Genomic DNA, 16,742 nt, shown 5'->3' on the forward strand with positions numbered 1-16,742 from the left:
TCTAAAGTCACCCCATTAGACAGGGACCTGGCTTTATAAAAGATCCTGGGTGGCAAGTTTCAGGGGCAGTCGGCTTGTGGGACGGATTTATAACACAGGGAGCTAAAAGAAAAGAAAACCTGGCTTAAAACTTGAAAGCATTTTGAAACATTCTCCATGTTACCTCATCGCACATCACCGCCCCCTCCCAGTATTTTCATGTAGCGTTGGGAGTTGTTATTAGGCGGCGTCATAGAAATTAGAAATAAAATACGTTTACAGTAGTAAGAAGCAGGGTAGGAGGTGATGGTCTGCTACTAACAGCTCACTAATTGGTTTCCAGGGCAACAATTAATGACATCATAGAAAGATGTTGATTGGTCATCCAAGGAATATTTCAAATTTTGTGTCGAATGGGGCAAACGCCCCACGCTAGATCATTTCCGAGGGGTCTCAGGTTCATTATTCACCAAAGCAGACCAGTCCTTTTGGTTTTTCTCGGTTGAGAGGTCAAGTTTAAAAACCTGCGTTTTACCATGCGAAGACATGGTAAACATACCCCATGGTATAATCAAGGTTAGGTCAAACAACATTCTCCCTAGAAACAGGAGAAAATCACCCTAGTTGCTTAACCAGTAAGTAGCTAAATGTTCTTAGATTTTACACATCCCCTGTCTAAAGTGAGCTAGTACACAACGAGCCTGTCCCCATCGTAAACGTTCCCAAGAAATTGTGTGCACCCTTGGTCCTTCGGGGTCAGTCCAGACCAGCCGATCACACTGGGATGACATCATCTTCACCCTATTGTTTTCCGTGTGTAACCAGATTTGAGAGCTGCCTGATGTTTTCCAATTTATGTCAGGTTACGTTACAGATGCTCTGTAATGCAGTTGCTCTTAGTTTAAAATTCTTCTAACCGGTGATAAGAGTTGCTGGTTTGCAGAGGTAATAATACTCTATCATGCATTTTGAAAAGAAGATTGAGGAGAAATAAAACTATTGGAAAAGTACATCTTGTGCTCAAAATTTCCAAGCCAGATCAACCACAAAATCATGTTTATAATGAGTAGTAAAATAATATCAATGAAGTAAAGTGCTTGCTCCCAGAATCACCCTAAAAGGAATGTCTGAGGCTAGTTTTTCAGTTCTACCCTTTAAGGTTTTTGGAATCAAGGCTCCGGTTTGGGAGATATCCATCCTATTTTGTACACTTGAGGGAAATTTTATAAAGAAGTTTCAAGGTGTTGCCAGTTTTTCAGGGATTATCTGGCAGCTCCAAATCCACCGCTCTCTGTTCTGCTGTTTTTCTGAAAAATTGGGACTCTGCGCACACACACCACGTTCTCCCTGCGCCGCCTTGCTTCCAGCTTCTGCCAGCAGAGGGCGCCGGAGAGGGGAGCCGGAGGAAGCGGGAAGGGGCTTCATCCCGACTGCCTCGCTTTTCCTGTCCTGGATGCAATGGCACCTGGACCCGGCGGCAGCAGCTGCTTTCGGCCCCCGCCGGCTTCAGCACTTCTAGAACCGGCCTCCCGGGAGGCGCCCCTGCCTCTGAAGCCGGGGCCGTAGCTCCGAAGGCCCCTCCTCTAAAGCCCTGGGCCCAGCAGCGAACGGGCAGCGTCCTTCCCCCCAGGTATCCATCCACATGTCCTAGAAACATTTTGAGAGTTGTTTGAGACATTTTCCTACTTGTTTTCCAGCCGAATTATTGTGATTTACGCTCTCACTGGTTGTGTGTGAAAACGCTTCTAGATCGCCCTCTCCCATTCAGTCGTTGTTAATTAACTCAGCATTGTCTTTTTACGGGAGTTTTCCATTTGAAACTCTGGGATTCGGTGGAGATTGGTTGTGATGGAGGCCGAATGGCCCACCAGGGCTGAAATATGTCTTATCTGTCCTTTCCAGGTAAAGTTGGCGAGACCCGATCTGGCTTTTCAAATATACTACAATCGCGCCTTCCTATTTTTCATAGTTTCAGAGTTATTTTTCAGTAGCTGTTGTTAGGTCCATTTTAGCATTCATGATTTATTTAGGAGGCGTTTTCTTCCTTTTAAATTGAATTTATTCATCGAAGGTGATCGCTTTTATGTTTTGTTTAGAGAAACTTGCTCTTGGATTCATTAACGTTATCTTTTTCTGTTTTCTAATATATTCATTTGTATGCTTTATTTTCTTCATCCTACTTAGACTTAAAAGTCATTTTCTAAAAATGTTCAGGTAATTATTAATTGGTAGTATTAATACTATTAAATCAAACAATCCCCATTTCTTTTAAAATCACGTGATTCAAAACTAACATTTCAGCCCCCCAAAATAAAAGCAAGTTAAAAACTAAAAGGTACAGACACACAAAACACAATTAAAAAGAAAGGAAAAAAAAATCATCCAACATACCCCCACCATAGCTAGTTGCTATAATCATTTTGGAGTTTTTTCTTCTAGTCTCCTCCTTGAGGCACATATCTTTCAATGGTTACTTGAAATCACTGTTTTTTGAGATTTAAATTAACGTTGCCTGAGCCGCCCTTTCCACTCTCCATGGGAAATTTAATCCTCTGCTCCAAGTTTCTGTGACTTTGCGGGCACTTTTATTTTCATGTCCAGACCAGTATCTTCTCTCTTTGCCTTCCTTAACCGTTTTCCGTTTTTTTTTTTTTTTCTTTCCTGGGAGTAGTTATCAACTTTGATGCTTTGATCACTAGTCAATTATAAGTTGCGTCTCCTCAGCAGACTTAAATTCAACAACCATCTTTTTGGTTTCTGTAAAGTCTTTCTTTCTCCTGACCTGTTTTCTGTTTGATAAGACAAATAGAATGGGAAAAGATGTTTCTTCGAAGATGAGATTCTGAAACCCCTGATACTGAGATGGTGGATTAAAAAAAATAAATCTTTTCGGAGTTTAGTTTATATTTTTCGTCTTATTGCTGTTGCCGGACGATTTCACTGTCTTAGATGTTTCTCTGCGTCTTACCTGTAGTTTAGGGGACGCGTTTTTAATCCAACCTGCTCATACTACCATCTGAACAGAATGATGTTTCTTGCTTTTAAGATATAAAAGAAGATTATGGAGTTGGCTTGTTTTAGAACTATTTTTAAAAATCTTGAAGTTTTGAAATACTAATTGGAATGTGAAAACCTTAGGTTGACTTCGTGTATTGCTGCGTGGTGACAAAGCTTACTGGTTTCGAACAGCAGTGGTTTCTTGTTACCGCCTGCGTTAGGCGGTTCACTGCAGTGGCGTTGGCCAGGGCCACTTCTGGGGGACTGTGTTCAACAGGGTGCTCAGCTGGGCAGGGACATCCAAGATAGCTTCCCTCAAGACTGGTACCACAGCTGCGGAGCCTGCTACATCTGAGGACTGGGGGTGACAGACTCCCCACATGGTGACTCAGAGCGCCAAGAACAAAGCAGAGCTGCCAGGCGTCTTCTGTCACGTTCCACTGTCAAAGCAAGTCACAGGGTTACCCCAGATTCAAGGGGAGAGAAAACAAACTCCATGTCTCGGTGGAGAGAGCCAAATGCAGCACAGTGAGGAAGGGTTCTTTGGCAGCCATATTTGTAGAGACAATGTACTAAGACTTAATGTAAATCCCATTCTTTCCATTCAGGAAAATAGCCCGCTAGATATGGCAATTTTACACATCTGGTATTTATTGTGTCATAAAGGGCCAGATAAATAACTTAGGCTTTGCGGGCCGTAGAATGTCTGCTACAACCACTAAATCTCCTCCATTATAGTGAAAGTAGCCATAGACAATATATATATGTATATAACACGGATAGACAGGGCCAGCTTCTGATACATTCTTCTTTACAGAAAACAGGTGGTGGGTGGGATTTGTCCCGTGGGCTGTATTTGGCTCCCTGCTCCCTGGTCTAGAGAAATAGTACTTTTCCTACATTCTAAAGGAATTTAAAATTAACTAAAGGAAGGAGATTTCGGATTAATGATAGCACAGAAACTATCTGAAACTAAAGTTAATGTAATAATGAACACGCAGCGAGCTTATCCTTGTTATTTTCATCTTTTATTTTTTTTTGCTAACATCATCGCAAGCTGAGAGCATCAAGCACCGTGCGTGGAACCTGTTTTATCACCGGACAGTGATAACGGTGACGCGTCCTTTCTCCCTGCTTGATTGCCATTGCATTTTAGATTCTATAAAATCATTTCATGTCCTCAGAGGGAGGGCATTCGATAATGGGAAATCCTATTTGGTAAGCGAGAGGCAAACAGTGGGGTGGGTAGTTTATAGTTTTTTTCGAAATACATTTACTAGTTTATGTTCCCTCGACTCCAGATCTTTGAGTTCTTGGGTTCTTAATGATGGAGCAGAAGGAAAGGCGTGATTTTAAAACCCTCTCGACCGCTTTTTGTAGTGAATTTTCTGTAACTCCCCCTCCCCATCTCGGATTTCATCAGTGATGCGTTAGTGCTTTATGAGGTCACAATGTGTCGTTTCTTTTCACATCCATATATGTCCATAGGTGGGCGGAAATTGTGGAGAGCTTTTCATCAATGTGCATGCCGCGGAAAATGACAGGGAAAATAATGTCCATCCTCGGCACCAAAGACACTTCTTTTCATCTCTTTTTAGGTATATGCGTCCTATAAATCGAATATACCATTCTTCTCATGGCTACATTATGGCTTCTATTAAATCCAAAGAGAAGTATTTGTTTTTGAAATTAAAATAGGAAAGCTAAACGATGTATAATCCTGTATATCAAGATTTTTCAAGATTCTGGTCATGTCGCTGGCCCTTTACAACTCTCAGGTCCACCCAGGATGTAATGCGAAGACTTGCAGCCTTAGGGCCACGTATTGACTGACAGCTGACAGGCCCCGCCTGTCTCCCCACCAGCTTCAGGCTGTCACATCCCCGCCCTCCCTCAAGGCCACAGAGGTGGGAGGGAGCTTCAGGCCCAGCTCCAGGTCTCTGGCCCCCTGGATTTGCAGCAGAGGTTTGGAGAGAAGGGTGTGCTCCACTGTGGGGGGAGGGGGGCGAGCAAACCCGCTCCTCCCCCGCCACAGTCACTGCTACTAAGTACCCGTTTTGTCAGTGTGCAGGGATTTGTTTAGCTGCCCTTTTGCGATCCTTGTCCGGATGCTCACATTTGATTACAATAGCATTGGGCGGGCATTCAGGGGCTTCCCGCAGGCAACACGCGCAGTGTTTAAATTGTAGATGGCATTAGAATAGCAGTTGTCACCTGAGCTCCTCCCGCTCCTGCCACAGAAAGTTCATCTCTGCAGCTCCTGTGCCCGCCATGAGTCTCTCTGGGATCTGTCTCAACAGTGAAGTCACAATAAATGGGAGCCATTTCTAGCACCCTTGTTCAGAAGTGCTTTCTGCCTTCCTCTTCGGCCCTTTCAAATCCATGTTTCCTATGTATTTTCATTTGACTGAGTGGGATCAGTAGAACCCAGCACGGAGCCTGGGTCTCTGGGAGGAGCCATTTTTCTTCTTCCTTAAGGAAAATCAATCCACAGAGATGCAAAGATTTCCTTCTATTTCATCCACCAGCCAGCTGACTGGCACTTTTTTTTTTTTATATACATATGAAGTTACCATGCATTGGAAACGTTGTTTCTCTACGTTTCCTTTCAGAATCATCTCCTTTGATTTTTGTCCTATTTCCTTTTTCACCATCTGTTGAAATATCTTCTTTAGAGATGCTGAAATCGAGACATTAAATATGTTCGGGAGACTGACGGCTGATGTTAAGGATGGAAGGTTTAGAAGGCGGTCAAGGGTCCACTGTGACAGACTTCGGTTGTCCCCTCTCCCCCATGGTTTCGCTTTCGACGGTTTCAGTTACCTGCAATCAACCGTGCTCTGAAAATATTAACTTGAAAATTCCAGAAATCAACAATTCCTGCGTTTTAAATTATGCCCCATCCTGAAGAATGTGATGAAATCTCACACCATCCTCTTCCTCCGGCTGGGGAACAGACTCATCCCTTAGTAGCCATCTCGGTTATCAGATCGACTGTCACGGTTTCGCGGTGCTTGTGTTCAAGTGACATTTATTTTACCTAATAATGGCCCCAAAGTGCAGGAGTAGCAATGCTGGCAATTTGCGGATGCCAAAGAGGAGCATAAAGTGCTTCTGGTAAGTGAAAAGGCGAATGTGACTCAATGAGGTGTTTTGCGAGAGCAAGACCATATTCAAAGCACTTTTATCCTAGTATATTGTTATCATTGTTCTATTTTATGACCGGTTAGTATTGTTCATCTCTTACTGTGCCTGATTTATACATTAAGCTTTATCGTAGGTGTGTAAGGTGCATAGGGTTTGGTGCTCTCCTTGGTTTCAGCCATCCACTGGGGGGTCTTGGAACATTTGTCCCGTGGATAGACGGGGACAACTATACCCATTTTCCTACATTTTCTAAAAGGCACAGAGTAGTAGTCTTAAAGTGCCAGTAATGAGTTTTTTGCAGACTTAGAAATGACAGTTATTTCATTTCAATTTCCTAGATGGCTGTGTAAATTGCCATCTCATAAGGATCCGGGCCATCACTTCTTGGCCTTTTGGCTAAGATCAAGTGAACGATCCGGGCCTTGGCAGGTGGAAAATGAACACTTTAAAACACGCCGTTCACTTTTCTGCCTGGTCGCCCTCATAGAAATATTTGTATGGTTTCCATGGATAGTTCACAGTTGATACAGATGAGAAATTATTCTTCCAATAGACTGTTCAATATTTGTAAACTGCTTATTTTATCTTTTATGTCTGCTTGTAAACAATAATTTAAGAAAGATAGTCTTTTCCCAAGGACATTTTCCCGTTGCCCAGACTTTCTGTATCTAAGTGAACCAAATGTAACATTTTCCTCTGATGTGACGCAAAGTTAGCTCGCTATCAGGATACGCACAGAGGGTGACATGATGCAGACCCTGTTCGGGGTTGACGGCTTAGTTCTTTATTTTGATCAAGTCAACCAAAGAGCATCTGAGCATATTTTGATCACCTTAAAATAAAGAATTATTTAAGACATGATCACACAGGTAATACCTAGTGATAAGTGACAATCGCGTGCTCCCCGCCCCCCAAATTTAGTCTTATTCTCAGATCAGATTAACTACTCAGTGTTCAACAGAGATTTTTTTTTGTCTTTTTATTAGTTTCGGGTATACAGTACATTGGTTAGATGTTTATACGGTTTATGAAGTGATCCCCCCGATTACTCTATACCCCTCTGGCTCTACACACTGACATTTCAATAACATTGACTATGTTCCTTATGCTGTGACTGTTTTGTAACTACTAATTTGTACTTTGTCATGTCTTCACCTTTTTCTCAGATCTCTAAACGCCCCCTCCCCCCTGACGGTCACCAGATTGTCCTCTGTATCTGTGAGTCCGTTTTCATTTAGTTTGTTCCTTTCGTTCCTTAGATTCCCCATGTAAGTGAAATCATATAGTGTTTATCTTTCTCTGTCTGACTGATTTCACTCAATATAATCACCTCTAGATCCATCCATGTCATTGCAGATGGGAAGTCGTGTGCTTTTTCTTGGGGACTTGCTAGAATGGTGTTTTGGCCTCCAGTCAGCTTGAGTCACATGTTTTGGGGGGCCCATCCTCCCTCCTAGTGAGCTTCACGATGGCCAGGTTGACAAATAATCTATGTCTGGGCCTCTCTGACTGCAGCACCATTTATTACAATTGGCTGTTCTGTAGCTAATTTGTCAGCATGGAATCTACTCTAAATTGCATAAAATTAAGTGGTTTAACTTGGATGTTGCTACATGATTCTTTAATACTCATTTTGCCCTGGCATAGCAAAGAGATCCTTTGTGTATGGATTCCAAAACCAAAATGTTAAAGAAACTAATATGCATATATATGCATGTATATATATATACATATATATATTCATTGTATATATATATTCATGGATCTCTTGAATGAAGAAAGAAGAGAAAATTTGTCTAACAAAATATATTTCATGTTTTACAATAGGAAAGGATGGTATAATTGTTTTTAAGTTGAAATGAAAATGACAAATTTCGTATTATTTTAAAATTTGGTTTAAATCTTTGAAAGTAACATCTAAAGTATGTTTATTTGTAAACTTTTTATTATGAGAAATGTTGAACATATACAAAAGTTGACCCAGTAGACTATTGACCCCCAGGTATGATCACAAGCTTCAGCCATTATCGGTTCATAGCCAGTCTGGCTTTTTGTGTACTTTTACCCACTTTTTATACAGCTCAAATTATTTTGAAGTAAATTTCAGATATCATATCATATCATGTAAAAGTACCTTTACAAATAGGAGCATTTAAAAATGTCAACAAAATCAAATACAAACAGGTAGTAGGTCAGCATAATTCAAGAAATGGAATATGTCTACCCTTTAAATGTTAACCTTATGGCAGAAACCAGACTTACAAAATAATGATTTAGGTATAACTTGGGAGCCGGTGAAATTGCAATGTTGTAATTGGCCAATAAATATTTATTTTGTATATATGTATATTTATATATGTATAGAACGAGTAATTTCAACAATCACTGAAATTTTAACCATCGTTGCTCGGAGTCGTGAGACTTTTATTTGCTTCTTCGTGCTTTTATTTTACAAAATTATAGCAATGCAATTTAGTGCTTCGGAAATGCTTTTGACTATGTGCGAGCTATTATGCAAAGTGCCGGGTGGAAGTAGGAAGATAACAGATTATTTCTTGTTCTCAATTTATGATTAGTTTGCATGGGCTAGGTCTATACATGTGCAAAGCCAGCATGGCAGGCGTTTTTGCTTTTTGCTCCCTTCTTTGTCCCCCTTTCTTCACGCTTCCTGTGGGCGACACCCCCTTTCCCACTCCTAGTCCCTGTGGCTTGTATGTGAGGTGAGTGGCGTCCACTCCAGCTCCAAGGCTGGCCATGAAACATAGACTGGCCAGTCAGCTTCTCACAGACCCTCAGCCACCGTGGCGATTGGTTCAGGACAGACATGTGACCGAGGCAAGCCGGTCCAACAAGAGCGTGAGCGGATTCGGTATAGGGAAGATGTAAGTGTGGGGCATATACTCGAAGAGTTAAGCATAGAGTTGCCATAAAAGCCAGCAATTCCACTTGTAGTTATATACCCAACAGAACTAAAAACACGCATGCACACAAAAACTCACGCGCAAATGTTTATAGCCGCATTATGCATAATGGCCAAAAAGTGGAAACGATGCACATGTCCATCAACTGAACAATGGATGAACAAATGTGGTCTGTCCATACAATGGAATATTATTTGGCCGTGAAAAGAAATGAGGTCCTGATACATGCTATGACATGGGTGAACCTTGAAAACATTATACTATGTGAAAGAAGCCAGTCACAAAAGACCATAAAGATATCATTCTATTGATGTGAAGTATCTACAATAGGCAAATCCATAGAGACAGGAAACACTGGTGGTTCCCTGGGGTGGTGAGCAGGGGGACTTGGGGGGAGGTGGTCTCTGGCGAGAGAATGCTAATGGCTATGGGATTCATTATGGGGGTGACGAACTATTCTAGAATTGGATAGCGGTGACAGTTGCACAATTGTCAATAAACTAAAGCTGTTGAATTGTACACTTTGAAAGGGGTGAGTTTTGTGATATGTAATTATATCTTGATCTGAAAAATGCTATGGAAATAAGAATATCTAATCGTACCAGAAGGAAGTAGATAGGTCTACTTTGCCACTAAAAGCCTGAGGGGTTAGAGCAGGCATGTTAATCATTAATAGAAAATGCCGAAGTGTTTTAAAAAACTTCTGATATAAAATTAGACAATGCAAGGAAGATACAAGAATTGACTTGACAGCTTCTGCCCAAGTCACATTTCCGATTATTAGGCTCACTCATTTTTATACCAATTTTCAAAAACGCAGCGTGCTTTCTGCTGCCTTCTTGAACACTGGACATCAAACCTAACACAGTAGTCACCCCCCACCTCACCCTTACCTGCGATTTCTCGGTCCACGGTTTCAGTTACCCACGGCCAACTGTGGGCCGAAAATATTAAACGGGAAATTTCAGAAATGAAGCAATAAGTTTGAAATCGCTCTTTGTTCTGAGGAGCACGATGAAATCTCGCGCCGTTTGCTCTGCGCTGCCCAAGGATGTGACTCATTTCTTTGTCCAGCGTCTCCATGTTGTCGATGCTCCCTGCCCATTAGTCATTTCATTATTGGTTATCGGTCCTCAGATCGACTGTCTTGGTATCATAGTGCTTTGTGGTCAAATCACCTTATTTTACTTCGCGATGGCCCCAAAGCACAAGAGTAGTGATGCTGGGAATTTGGATATGCCGAAGAGAAGAGAAGCCAGACAGTGCTTCCTTTAAATGAGATTGCTGAGATCCTAAGAAACACTATATTCCAAGCCTGTCGCTCACCTCGCGTCATGTCCTCACGCAGGCGGTGTGTCATCTCAGGTCATCACAAAAAGAGTGAGTACAGTACGACACTACGTTTTGAGAGAGAGAGACCACATTCGCATCACTTGAATTATCGTATTTTGTTATAATTGTTCTATTGTATTCTTAGTTAACGTTGTTAATCTCTAAGTATGCCTGATTTAGAAGGTAAACTTTATCATAAGTAAGTACATAGAAGAGAAAACATAGTTTATTGAGAGTCCAGCACTCTCCACAGGGGGGCCTGGAATGCATCGTTTTCATTTTGGTTCAGGATAATTATGTATACCTTGCGCATATTAAGTACTCAATAAGCGTTTGTCATCCGCATGGATAGATGAATGTTTTTACTATCATATTTTCTTAAGATATTTGGCGTACAGCATTGTCTTCCCCCTGGAAGTGAATGGCTTCAGACAGTCGTATTCCATATTTGTCTATTTGTATTTCTCCTTTATACGCTCAGTCTTCTTTTTTTCAATTTGCTAGTTCAGCTCAAGATTGAAATAATGTGCAAATATTGTAATCGTTATGTTCTTCAGTCTCTTTTCTTAAAATTTAGTTTTATTATTAGTTTCAAGTATCCTTAGTCTCTTTTTCACCTGTAGGTTTTCTCCCGCCTCTTTTAAAATTGCTCAGTCTCGATGTCGCTCATTTGTTTATATGGTACCGTTTAACATGTTGCTTTGTCCGCTCTAGTTTCTATACACTAGTGGATAGATCCAGAGGCTTGATCAGATTCAAGTTCAGATTTGGGGGCAAGGCTGCGTCTTAGCTGCTGCTGTTACTTATATTAAGCGGCACTTCGTGTCCGGTTGTCTCTCATGACATTGCCAGCCACTGATGATGATAGCGTAGAGCCATTAATTCACTGGGAAGTGGAAAGTGCTGTCCGTGCTAGCCAGCCTCTAAGACAGCCCCAATGATTTGTGTCCCCTCGTCTTCATGTCCTTACATGATGTCCTTCTGCACTGTTTTAGGGTTAGTCTGCGCAACCAATAGAATATGGGAGAAATGATGGTATGTCACTTGTGAGGCGAGGTCATAAAAGGCAATATAGCTTCTGCCCCTCCCCCCTCCCTTGGGCCACTTCCTCTGAGCAAAGCCAGCAGCCATGTCATGGGCACCACATGGCAAGGAACCACGCCTCCTGCCAATAGCCCTGCGAGTGAGCTTGGAACTCAAGTGTTCAGATGGCTGCAGCCCCAGCTGACATGTTGACTGTACCTCCCAAAAGATGCTGAGCCAGACCCCTACCTTAGCCACTCCTGAATTCTTGCCCCACAGAAGCTGTGTTGTTTTAAGCAACAAAGGTAACTAATTCAGTGTATTCTAATTCTTTCTTTCAATCTTCGTTTATTACTAGAATACTTTTATAAAGAGAAACCGTCCTTCAACGACTATTTGATTACTGTGTGGTGCAGTCAGTACAGGAAATCATGCTGTTCTTTTAACTCAGAATTATAATCATACCATACTTATGCTTTTGTACGCGTATGTACATGAACACATATGTGTATAGATAGGTAGATAGATTGATAGATAAATTTAAGGAATTTAGAGCATTTATATTTTTATAGTTTGCCCTGAACATCATATGTTACTCGTCGTATAATATTTCTCTGAGTTTACTTAACTGTTTCTCCTTGTTGGAAATGTGATTTGTTTCTAGTGTTACTGCGTGTAGCCTATCAATTGGAAATATTTTCACACAAGGCTTTTTATGACTTTAAGATTATTTTTTAGATCAAATTTCTAAAAATATAATTGCTGAATCCAAAGTTATAGGTATTTTTAAGGCCTGCTACATTTTTCTAAATTACTTGCCAAGTCTATGGCCATGCCACCGTGAACAAGCTTAATCCCGTCTGACCTTGGAAGCTAAGCAGGGTCAGGCCTAGTTAGTACTTGGATGGGAGACCACCTAGGAAGACCGGGTGCTGTAGGTGTAAAAAAATAAAAAATAAGGGATTGTAAGCTGACAAGGTCCTTGCAACCTGTGAGGTCAACCAAGGGTTGCCTCGCCTAAAACAAACAAACAAACAAACAAATAAATAACTTGCCAAAAAGAGAATATAGTTTCCACTGGCACCAGCAAAATCTGTGTGGCCACCCCACTGCATTCCTATCGAGGATCTTCAATATTCGTGCAACAAACATTTGTTAAGTGCCTACTATGTGCCAGGTGCTGCTCGTAAATCCAACCTCGAAAACCTCAATTTTCTTTATTTGTCTGGTCCAATAGTACCTTACAAATTTGGTTTGAATTTTTTATACTTACTTTTAAAATATCCCTTGATACCTCTTGTTCGTTGCCTCTGAGTCTGACGGGCATCGATTTCTGGCCGCTCTCCTTGCAGTCTGCACCTCTGAACCTTCTCTCTCCATCCGTCTTCTATTTCACTTTAATTTCCTATGGCCTGGGAAGCCAGGTAACCACCCTTCTCAGGACGATGAATTAAACGAGGTGACCTTGATTCATCTACCGCCGCTATCCATTTTCATAAACGGAAGTGTAAATCCTTTTCAGACCATATTTTATTTAGCTAGATTTATTATTTCTCACAAGAATAACTTTCCCTGAAAGTCCTGGAGGGAAAACAGCGTTGTAAAGAGGCAGCAAGATATTTTCTAAGAAAGAATGTTTTGTAACGGAGACTGTCATCCTCTAAATTAGAGAGCCGGGGACTGGTTTCTTCTTTAGTGACATTTAGGGTGATGCTTCGAGAAGTCAGATTTGATTTCCTTTCCAACTGATATTGCATAGGTTACATCTTTAAAGAAACAAGTTGTTAATTCTAGACCAAATCACCAGAGAGAGTTGTTTCTTTGGAGGGGCTACTGTTTGGGTGGTTTCAAGTTCATTTTAGATAATAATTATGCCCTTTTCCATTCTAAAAGTAAAGTAGGAAATTTGCCAAATCAGAAAGGGAGAAAGAAGAAAATAGCCATTGCCCGCAGCCCCATCCCCAGACCAGTCACCACCAGTATTTCGGCTTACATCTGTCATGTAGGTGGTTCCTTTGGCTGCCTACAGGTCATTCATTATGATTTTGGATAAGCTGTATGTCACGTAGTATGGGGTAGAAGTAGGTCCTAGAGGGAAAAGGTAGACTTATAAACCAAGGTCGACAAGAGACAAAAGGCATGGGTACCCCATCCTCGTATTCCTAAGAAAGGAGTTCTAAAGTTGGCTTTAGGCTGAAGATGCATCTGAGGTCCGTGTTCTAGGGGAGTCACCCTGCCCCTCGTGAGAGTTCCTTCTGATAGGACAGCGCGAGAGCAGCCGTGTCAAGGATGGAATGATCCGAAAGCTGGCACCGGAAGATCTAGATTTGGTTGCCAACTGTTTACAGGACTTGTCCAGAAATGCTAGAAACCCAGGACCCAGGCCTTCGGAGTCCATGGGAACTCGTGACCCTTTCTGTCTCAGGAAGGGAGCCAAGAGGCCAATGGGAAGCGAGATCAGGCGAGGCCCCTCCCAGTGGGATAAGGGCCAGATGCATTTTTCTTACATAAAGTATGATCCCAGCTGGGTTTCTATGCAGGTGACTCAGCTGCAGTTGGGGGGTGGGCTCCTGGGTCACTGTTGTACCCTAATTTTCCTTTAACTGGTTGTATGTATGTATGTGCCTATCTGTCTATCTATCTATCTATCTATCTATCTATCTATCTATCTATCTACACACACAAACATGCACACACACATGTTCTGTACAGTCTTCAAAGTGAATTCTAGTTCACTTTCAGACACACGGTTCTTCATACAACCTTGGAGTGGTTTTGCTAATTGTTGTATTCTTATTTTTAAATTAAAACAGCAAATGATCATCTTTAAGCGGGAAAGTTTTCATGGTTTTGAAAGGTAAGCAGAATCCAAACTGTGAAAACTGGATTTATTTGTACCTTTCTAGGGACAGATCTTTTATGTCAATCAAGCCATACATTCTGTCACTTTCTGTTTCTATTGTCAGGTCTGGCTGCTTCTCGGCTCTGGGGGATAAAAATGGGAAAGCGTGAGGTCCAGGCTGTGGCTCCTTCATTTACCTCAGTTTATTTCAGTCAGAATTGGGATATTTCCGCAGAGAAGCAGGAGATCATTATAAAACCATTGTATGATTTCTGTTTAATCTGTCACACAGAGAGAACAAAGCAGACCTGAATGATCTGACAGGAGATTTTAGAAATTTGGAGGCAAGGTCAAGGAGCCGATTTTGGCCAAGTGCCCCCTAAAATGTCTGCCTGGGGCTGAGGCGAAGGGGAGGGGAGAGGGGAAGAACTGTCATTAGTTTAGCACCTGCTGAGCCGGAGTGGCACACGCTCGCTCATTCGAGCCTCCCAACAACTCCTGGAGGGATCTGTGTCCCCGTTTAGTGACAAAGAGGCTGAGACACATAGGTAAATAACATGCAGCTAATAAAGGAAATGTAGGACTCCGAACCCGGATCTGTCTCCCAAAGACCACGTATTACCCGCTGCTGGGGTCCTGTCCTCCAGAAAAAAATATTAACAATTATATCTTACCACTGTTTTGGCATAGACAAATATAATCCAGGCTGGAGTCCTTCTTATATGTATTATTATGATTTTTTTTTTCTCTTCTGATTTTAAAAGATTAAAAATAATTTTCATGGGCCTCTCAGTAGAGTGTAAGCCCTGGACCCTGGACTCACCGTCCTAATGGAGAAGTTGGCCCTGTCCACTCTGACACGATTCTTTCTTTAATTTCTTTGTTTTATAGGAAAAGGGAAAGCCAGAGCTATGGGGTCAAGAAAAATGGAACAAGTGGTAGAAGCAGAGAGTGTCTAGCACCAGAGTTGTAAAGTCATTGTGATCAGTTGTTTTCAAAATCTTCCTTTAGCATTAGAACCATTCGCTGTAAAAGGGGGATTCGTTTATGCAATGTCAGCATATAAAATTGATCGAAGTAGGCTGGTGACGGCGTTCCCATTCCCAAGCACTGTCCCATCCCCAGGGACTCTGGAGGAACTGTTACTGACTTTCGTGGCGCATTGGAACGTAACGGGAAACTCACCTCTTTCCCAGGCGGAGTCCGTGAGACCCAGAGAAGCTGAGCTGCTCTTAGTCTCTCGCGGGATTAACAATAACAGTGGGACCCAGGCCAGGTACCTGGGCCCCGAGGCCGGACTTGCTTCTGTTAGCCACCTCCTCCACTCAGCCTTCCTGGGGCCGAAGAGTCACAGCCAAACCCAGTGTTGAAGCCTTTCCATATGATTCAACTGGAAGATATGTGAAAATAATGGTAGGCCAGCAAGCTTTCCTCCATCTCCAGACGACTTTTTGACCTTTAGTTTCCTGTCCCCTTGGCGTGTTGGTCTGGTACCCGCAGCTGGGCTCAGTCACCATGTCACCCCTGCTGTGCGGAGGGCGCCATGAGGGTCCCTTACCGACCAAGGGTTGACCATCTGAGGCCGGGGAGGTCTCATGGACAGAAGCTGGTCCCAGCTCTGATGCCAGCCCTCCCCTCTGGTCCTCGTGTCGTGGCCGTCTTGCTGGTTTCCTTGAGGGTCAGGTGTGAGACAGCTCAGACAGTGTCCAAGCTAGGGCACTACCTGGTTGCAGCGGGGGATTCACAGACGGGAGTGCGATCCCCCGAATGATAGATTTTCCCTGGCAGGAGAGCTACACATCATAGCTGCTTAATTAGTATGGAAAACGAATGAAACAGTGAATGAACGGTAAGGACATCCACACACCAGGAGAGGTCTGACGTTTCTTTGTGAGATCTTCGAGCTTGAGGTTCAGGCCGTCACTCCCTCCCATCGACCCCGTAATGGATCCAGTTGTCCTTATTAGACTTGCTCCCGGGGATCCTAGGGAATAATGAAAGGCTGGAGAGGAAGATGCCCTCTCTGGGGCAGGACAGAAGACTGCATGTGCGTGCAGACGCACACGCATCCCTCCGTGTCTCTCTCCTGTCAGGATCCGTTCCGCTCTGGGCTTCATTCTTCATTGTTTTCTGCATCTGTACGTAGTCATTCAGTCGTAAGGAGAAAGCGAGGTGTGACAGTCAGAAAATATAGACATTCCAATCCTGGCTCTGCTGGGTGACCTTGGGCCATTTGTATAATCCCTGGAAACTTCATTTTCGCCATCCGACAATGGAAACTGATGCTTCCTATCTTGCATCATTGCTTCGAGGATCAATCTAAAATAATCCATAATCTCTAAAATAGCTCTGAGTAACCTCTCTCCTGGATATGCGTCTCAGGGAAATGCTCACATAGATACGTCAGGGATATTTTGAAGGCGGGCATCATGATGTCCACAGTGGTGGAGTGTTGGAAGCGCCACCACTGTTGGGGTGGGGGTTTTTTAGTAAACTGGGGT

General features: G+C 42.6%; 1 long non-coding RNA gene and 1 pseudogene across 1 annotated transcript in view; both read left to right on the forward strand.

Moving 5' to 3' along the window:
- Window positions 1–1,077: 1,077 nt before the first annotated feature.
- LOC107504071 overlaps window positions 1,078–16,742 on the forward strand; it is a 106,107-nt gene continuing 90,442 nt past the window's right edge. The window contains exon 1 of the long non-coding RNA XR_001595369.2: window positions 1,078–1,609. This is a non-coding gene — a long non-coding RNA (uncharacterized LOC107504071). The remainder of the gene's footprint in view (window positions 1,610–16,742) is intronic.
- LOC118608529 lies at window positions 12,222–12,340 on the forward strand (annotated as a pseudogene).

This window comes from Rousettus aegyptiacus, unplaced genomic scaffold (genome assembly GCF_014176215.1).
Source record: "Rousettus aegyptiacus isolate mRouAeg1 unplaced genomic scaffold, mRouAeg1.p scaffold_m13_p_9, whole genome shotgun sequence".
NCBI classification, from domain to species: Eukaryota; Metazoa; Chordata; class Mammalia; order Chiroptera; family Pteropodidae; genus Rousettus; species Rousettus aegyptiacus.